The sequence below is a fragment of the Pteropus medius genome, unplaced genomic scaffold (genome assembly GCF_902729225.1).
Source record: "Pteropus medius unplaced genomic scaffold, Ma_sr-lr_union100, whole genome shotgun sequence".
NCBI lineage: Eukaryota > Metazoa > Chordata > Mammalia > Chiroptera > Pteropodidae > Pteropus > Pteropus medius.
In genome coordinates, this window is record NW_024342467.1 from 20,293,748 (window position 1) to 20,302,128 (window position 8,381).

General features: G+C 44.1%; 1 protein-coding gene across 1 annotated transcript in view; it reads right to left on the reverse strand.

The window, feature by feature from the left end:
• AOAH (acyloxyacyl hydrolase) overlaps positions 1-8,381 on the reverse strand; it is a 137,377-nt gene that overhangs the window by 57,228 nt on the left and 71,768 nt on the right. The gene's annotated exons all lie outside the window — the stretch shown is intronic.

The window sequence follows — 8,381 nt, forward strand, 5'->3', positions numbered from 1 at the left end:
GTTAGATATGGTCGGGTCCAGGGGGCTATTTTTGTTAAGGATTTGGAGTCACCTGTTTCCCTCCCTGGGGTTTGCCTGGAGGAAATAGTACACATAAAAGACAAAGATGGATCATCCACTTTAATTAACAGCTGATGGAGCCCCTGACATCACACAGTGCAGGGCCCACCCGGCATGAGCTCGACCTTTACTGCACAGAAGCCCTGGCTCTAGAGAAACGCGATTCCTAGAACAGTTCCAAGCCCATCAAATTAGCCATGTCTTGCCTCGAGGCGCTGCTAGTTAAGGAGTGGAGAAAAGCACGTTTGCTGGGGCGCTCCCTCCAAAGCTTCTAAATCAAGCAGCAGCATCAAGTAGGATGCGGCCTTTAACATCACGTTGCCCTATAACCGCTCAACTGGAACATTGAACATTGCTGAGAACGCCGGAGATCGCCAGGCTCAACGCGACTGCATCATCTAAGCGAGGTCCGGGGACGTTAAACGTCCCGCCGGAGGCCACGCGGAACCAGGACCCGTTTACCTGCAAACGGCCTCCCTCCTCCTCCACTGCGGCCGCGACGCCTGGGGCTGGGAACCGCGGATGCCGCGGCTTTTAAACTAGGGTCCTCCCTTCCTGCGGCTGGGTGTTGGTCCCCGCCCCTCTCTGCGTGTTCCTGCGCCTTGCTTCTTCAACTTCAGTGGAATTTTCCTGTTAGTTAATTGCTTTCGAAGGTGATCTGAGCACGAAGTACTATTTTTAATCTTTAAAAAATACGTATATTTTTTCTCACTTATAATTCTCCTCTGTACTGCCAGGCTTCCAGCCCCCAAGGTACCAACCTCAGAGAGGGATTTTTTTTTTTCATTTTGGACCAACTTAAATTAATTGCTTTCTGAATCACATGGGGAGGGGAGGGGGACACACAACAAAACGCGTGGTTTTAAGGGCTATTGCTTTTTGAATTTTCTGAAGCCCCCGAGAGTCAAGAGAACAGCCTTTATCGATGTCACTTGAACTGAAGAACATAGAGCTTTGTCAGACCAAGGCTTATGTTTGTTTGTAATGCACGCGTGGGATTTCAATTTCGCTACGTTCATCTCATAAAGTCGGTACTGCATTTTGAGGGGACGATGGGTATAATGGAAGAGAGGAAAGCAATCGCCTTCTCTCCCAAACGGCATCTTCTTACTTTCCAAAGGTGCATTTTTTTAAAGGACACTGTAAACAAAGCGCGTGGCTGAACTCAAATAATAGGAGGCACTTTCTAGAGATCCAGCTGAATAGAGAAATCCCGAAATTCTACCCCACGTTAACAAGCATTTGGACTCACAGGGACACGTGCTTACAACCCCTATTAAAAGGAGTTGAATGTATTCTTCCCCATGCCAGCCCCGTGGCGAAGATTCGCAGGCACAGTACACAGAAGCGGGCGGAGAGCTTGGGGCCCCACAAACACACAGAGAGAACGTGCGGGCCCCGCAGGGTACGCGCCTCCTCGGAGACACAACAGATCAGGCCAACACTTGAGTTAACACTTAGCTAGTTGCGGGGCAGGTTGCACATTTTTGTAAATAGGAATCGAGAGCTGGATCCAAGAAGATGCTAAATCGGCACAGACCAGCTCGGGATAGAGAAGATTTTCACAGAAGCACTTCCTTTGTGAGATGATGTCAGAATCTCTCTGCGTAGATAGATTATGGAATTCCGTACAGAATACAGAATTTTAAACCATACGTGTCTGAAGACTTGCAACTCCTCCGCTCCCTTTCATCCCATGACCTTTCTTCTAAGGAAGAGCTGTCTGCCTGCTGGGCTCGGACGGGATGACCGGTGGAAACTGCCACAGGACTGGAGGGCTAGTGGGATTTCACATCCGTAAGGGAGTCACCCCCTGGTCTGAGGACAGAACGGATGCAGAAAGGAACAGGGGGGCTGTTCCCCTTGCCATGCCCCAACAAAAACTGAAACCAACTGAGCAGAGGCTGCCTGGGACTAGGAGCTGAGTTTGGGCAGAGTTCTTGGAACAATTAGATTTAGACGTGGGGCAACTATTTTGTGAGCTGTAAGTGGACAGAGATGAGGAAACAGGTTTTCAGCTGTGTAGCGGGGCCTGGTAAGTGGATTCCTCTTCCATTCCTTATACCATGCCAGTGAAAATTTAAACTATTTGGCAATCAATTTTAAACATCAGGCTGGTATTTCCTCTATGGCAACTTTGTGAGGCTTTTAGGTCAAAAGGTGGCTGAATTTCATAGGGTTTATAAGTAAATGTAAGCATCATTAAAAGTACAATGAACTGTGTTCATTTCTCATTCATAACAAATTCCTTCTGTTATCGCCATGACGACCTTGATTTAGAGAAACTTCCAGGTGTCTTTGCACATCGCTGGATTTGGGTGGAAGGGCACGTAAATATTATTTTCTCAATTTCGATTTTGACAGCAGAGAGAGAAACAAAACTCTCTCTTCCAGAATGCCGCTTTAGCCGGGCTATCTCTGGATGTGCTCCAGGTGACAAAAAACAACAGCCAGTGTGGCTGAGGAAAGAGAGGCTGAGGATGGGGCCCTGAGGGTCCCAGGCTGCTGGGAGTATGGGGACCTTAGGAGAGAGGACAGACACAGGACCGACCTCTGATACAGTGTGTGCCACAGCTCTGCGTGGGAAGGACATCTCCGGTTCTTGGCCATTTCCATCCCATAGCTACACTCTTGAACAAGGGGACGATGGCCACTGGGAGCCACATTAGGCAGGCAGAACTCAATGCACATAAAGGTTGGGAGGTGTGGGCTAGAGTCCCTTACTCACTGAATTATTCTCTGGTCCAAGATGACAACACATTCTACTACTTATTAATGTGTGAACTTGGTCAAGTTTCTTGTCCGTTTAACCTTCCTCAACCGCAGAAAGTAGAAAGTAAAACCACCTACCTCACAAGGAGATGGGATGGGAAACTCTCCGCCTTACACTCTAGTAAAGTGCTTGGCATAGAGTGAAGGCCTCGTCAGTCACTTTTACTATTATTGGTATTGTCGATGTTACTACACTAATGCCAAGGACTAGCCTAACTGTTTTTACGTGATTAAATTTGAAAACCCACACCCGATCTTGATAATGCATCTGCTCTGCTTTCTCTATGTTCGCAGGTGATTCCTACATAAATGTGAGTAAAATTTCCTGAAGGTTGGTTATCTTCCCTAGTTTTGTCTCTACTTTTTTCCTCACCCCCAATCTCCTAAATCCTTTAGAATTTGGGCGCCTTGCCTAACACCCCAAAAGGAGGTGGCTGTGGATGATTTCCATGAATTCTTTCTCCAGCGAACCCTGCGGCTCTGTGTTGAGAGCTGTCTTTTGGCACATTTATCTCGTATTATCATCGTTTGTACATTTATCTCATCTGTCCTACTTGACTGTAATTGGCTGTAGAGATGGGACAAGCCTTATTTATCTTTAAAACATCTATAGCATCTGTGCCTGATTAGGTAGCAAGTATTTAATAACTACTGCTTTTAAAATAAACGAGTTAAGATAGAATTAAATTATTCATCATATGCGATATCCCCCACTAAATAAAAAATGGGGTGCTAAAATTATGAATGGCTGTTCCCAGGCCCCGAGTCAACACCCAGTCACACACAGCAAGTTGATTTATGTGACACTAGACTCTCCATGCATTGTCCCTCCCTTCAAAACTAGAGCATAAAAACCAGGACTTTGAGCCTTGCCTATTAATTTTAGCCATTACCTTTATAAATATTCATTTCTCGAGAGCAAATCATCAAGTAAACATCTCTGTCCCTTGAATCAGAAAAATTTAGTGATGTGTATATTTCCCATCGGAGGTCAACCTAGGCTTGGTAGCAGGAATATTTCCTCCTTGCCAGCACCGATGAAATACAGTCTGCAGTCCATCCCGCTGTATGGCAGGCTTTAGGTCAGCGGTGGGTTTATTGTATGTCACTCATGTTCTAGAAGCAATTCCTAATATTCCCATCTCAGTATCTTGGGAGCAAGCCCCATCTCCTGGTCTGTTTGTACACAGATATATTGAAGTGTTCGAGGGTGTGCGAACATACATACCCGTTCAGAAATCCAGTTGCACCAGAGAGTTGGGGCCAGTTGAGCTCGTTGGTAAGAGCTGTTGGTAAATTGAAGAAGGATTTCTAAAGAAAAAATAAAGTGGGGATTATTAAAAGGCATTTGTTTTCTACAGGCAGTAAGATTATCCATGGCCTAGGCGTTATTCTCTGTCTCACTCTCTCGTGCTCTTTCTTAATCTCTCTCTTCGAGGGACTTCGGCATTTTAAGCACATGCCTCTTAACTTTCCCCATCACCAGAAAATTCATAAAGATCACTATCACTCACAAACTGGCTTCCATTCAGTTTCTGTGAAAGACGCAGAACACGTGACAGCAAATACTCAACCCTCATTTGGAAGGGACGTTTCAGTAGATGGGTGAACTTGCTACTCTTTTAAATATGCTGAGATTTTCTCCCTATTTTAGTTTAGACATTCAGGAAATCAATTGTCTGAAAAGTAATAATACCCAAGTCCCCAGCAAAACTGCTGTCTGAATTCAAAGTTATGCTCTTGTCGACAAGATGGTGCCTCCTGACTTCCTTGGGGTCTCAGATACCGTTGAGAATCTAATTCTGGTTCCTTTCCCCACAAAGACGTACATACACTCAGCATGGCCTGTGATTTCAAAGCGCTCACAGACTTCCTGCAGCTCTTGCTCAAACTCCAGTTCAAGAACTGCTGACTCAGCCTGTTGACAAAATTAGGATTCACCGAACCACATGTCTATGGCTTGTGCAAAATCAGAGAAGAAGAATGTTGCCAGCTGTGTCCTCTTATTATTTCTCTCATAAATGCTCTTTGGGATAAACTTCTCTGGTCTGGTCTAATTTCTAGGAAAAGCTTATCTGGACTGATGTTTTCAGAATAGGGTTGCCGGATTTAACACCCAAATGACCCCGTTACATTTGACTTTCAACAAATGAAATGTGGTGTGTACATATAATGAAATACTATTCAGCCTTAAAAAAAGAAGGAAATTCAGACACATACTACGACATGCATGAAACTTAAGGACAGTATATGAAGTGAAATAAGCCAGTTTCACAAAAGGATAAGTACTGTATGGTTCCACTTACATGAGGTTTTTAGAGTTGTCATGGGAACAGAAAGTAGAAAGGAGACTGCCGAGGCGTGGGGGGTTAGGAGCAAATGGGGAGTTGCTGTTGAATCAGTATATAGTTTCAGTTTTGTAAGATAAAAAAGTTCTAGAGATTGGATGCATAACACTGTGAATATACTTAACACTACTGAACTGTACATTTAAAATCGGTTAACATGGTAAATTTTATCTCGTGTATTTTATCACAGTTATAAAATGAATATGCAAAAATGTAAATTTCAGGTATGGAAGGAACAGTCTTTAGAATAAGTGTGTCCTGCAAAATGTTTGGGGCATACTTACATTTAAAAAATTATTTTTTGTATAACTGAAATTTGAACTTAACTGGGTGTCCTGTATGTCACCTGGGAATCCTGGTCTGGATAAAAACTCTTAAAGGCGATGTTCCCTTTTTGCCTTGGCTGACAGGAAACCTCAGTGCCTGGCTGCAGGAAGCAGTTTATCTCAGGTATATGGTGTCATCTCCGCTATGTGCTCTTGACTACATTGTATCACTACAATGTTTGAATTATTTTAACAAACATGTACTTCTTTGTAATTAGAAAAAAAAACACACACACACAACGAGGATACATTTTCAAGTAGTTAATGAGAGAGAAGTGTGGAGTATTCTTCCTTCACAGTTTCCAGAGTCAAACTCTCTGTAGGAGGCAGGTGAGGACCCCCTGGGAGCGGAAGCAGAAGCCAGCAAGAGTCAGGGCCAAATGCTGCTTGAAAACCTGTATTCGATGCTATGGTTGCTCTGAAGTGATTTGCCCTTAGATAATATCTTTAATTAGTTTTTAATTTTAAAATAACATTAAAGAAATGTTGTTTTCATGTTCATCCAAAGGGGGCAAGGGCTTTCAAGGTCGAGGACCATGGAAGTCCAGTGACTGGGACCGCGTCACCCCTTTGCAGGACGTGCCCACCGCTTTCTGCTCAAAATGCCACCATTACTGTGACTCAGCTACTCTCTGTTTTGGTTTGTATTTCCCCTGCCACTATAAATCGAATGTTTTCTCTGTGGCTTTTTTTTTTTTAAATCTCATTTTTTCCCTTAGGTTTTTCTGCTTATGTGTTTGCTGTAGGATTTGAGAATATTCAATTCTGCTACAAAAGACAAGAAAAACAAACAGAATAGATGAAACTCATAAGATGTGTTAAACCGAGATAATGAATAAGCAGGTGGCTGGTGGGATGCAGGCAGAATTTATGAGCTGTGTTAAGTAAGCCAGCAACCTGTAAAACATATTAAACGTTTACAGAACAATACAGCACTCCCCCACACCTCACCCCTTTTTCTCAGACATGCGCACAGTAATAACCCCAGATCTGGGAAGGCGGGTATGGGACTAGGCTTCCCATTCTGGAAGGGTCCGCTCTCTCTTCCACAGGAGGGAGTTGGGCGAGAACTCTGCTGGCAGAGGGAGGTGTGCCTGACACCCTCTGCAGCCTGGAATACTGATGGAGGGGACGGCGGTGTGCCAGCAAAGTAGGGAGAAGGCTTTGCTCCAGGAACCAGGAGATCTGACTTCTCTATCTGGCTCTGCAAATACTGTAAAACTCCATGGTTCAGATACGACACGTTAGATTGAAGTGGGTTCCATGCTCCGTCCGGCCCCCATTCTCCAACAGGGGTGGGTGATACAATTCCTACCTTCCCAGTGGGAGAAGAGGGCGTGTCGAGGGAGGGGTAGGACAGGTGAGGAAACGGCCAGCACCCCTGTCTAGGGAAGTGGGGTCTCCATGTCCCCAGGATTCTCCCAGCTTAGTCTCTCTGGGTCAACCTGAAGAAAGGGTTTTAAGTAACTGGGAGAATCCTGGACTCCTTACTGCTCTCCAAGAAACCCCAACCAGCCCTGGAATCATCCCCGTCAAGATTTTAGCTGGAGTGGTGCTGAATTAATTATAGCTGGGATGAGGGTGGGTTTGCACCCTGCAGCCGGAGCCCTGGAGGGCCCAAGAAGGTCGGTCAGCTGCATGGGTTTATCCTGGTTATGTGATTACAACATGGAAAGAATGCGAATCTGCATTTTCCTGGTGAAGTACACTAGACTTCATTTATGGTGTTGTGGTAGGGTTTTACTACTCCTAGCTGTGCAAAGTCAGGGAAGAGGAGGCTTCGCCACTGTCTCGGTTTCCGTGTCTCCAGCGGCTGTGAACTGTACCCCACCTCGTCCCACAGGGCTGCCTGGAGGATCAAAGACAGTGATAAGCAGGCCGATGAGTGGAAGCCCTGCACTATGTCAAGCTCCATGGTTAGGGTGAGTCACCCAGTGTCCCTTTCCAAGTGGATCGTCCCAGGTTTAAGAAGAGCGAAGTTTATTGCCAGCGAACAAAAAAGATTTGAGCAGACAAATGGGAACCTCGATATATTTTTACTTCCTTAGTAAATTTGGTGGATAAAAATGAGAAGTAACAGCCATTAATAGCAAAGGTTTTATAGACCCTAGAAAAAAGAGACCGTTTAAGTCATATCGCATTAAACACTAAAAGCCTTACTAACGCAACTTTATACCCAAGACAGTGCAGGCATTTAAGGCAGGAAATATGCAAATTAAGATCTCCCTCGCCGACTCCTGGTTATGCCTCTTGAGCATTTATGTTCTCAGGAAACTCATCTTAAATGTACCTTAAATGTACATGTGTGGGAAGACAATATTTACCGAGAAAAATTTTACAAATTTGTAAGATCATCGGAAACTCAATAAGTATTAAGTCAACTTACTTCATTGCTTTGATTTTTCTTCTATCAATGACAAAGTGTTTTTATGTTATCATTGGCATGTCTATACTATTTTTGTGTAATAATTTTATCTACTATGATTCCATGTGTGTGCGTATTTCCATGCATTGAGAAAGCATTTCTCATTTGTAATGAATACTTATAAGCCTGAGCTTCAACAAGCAACTTATATTTGTTTTTTTTTCTTAAAAGCAACTTCCGTGACAGAAAGAGCGATGGCATCAATCACACCTTGGTCTGTTTCTACCAATTTTCCAATGACAAAGGGGACATTCTTGGTGCCTCTATTACACTGTTTACACTTGAGCCCTCCCCACCCAGCAGTGCTGTGGACGATGCGCAAAGTGTGTTCCCTTTTCTAATACTCTTAACTGGGTTAGATCTAAATGGATTATTTTCGACTAGTACAAAGTCACTCGGAGAAACTTGCTGATAGAAAAAGGTATGAAAAATATCATCAGGTAAGTATTT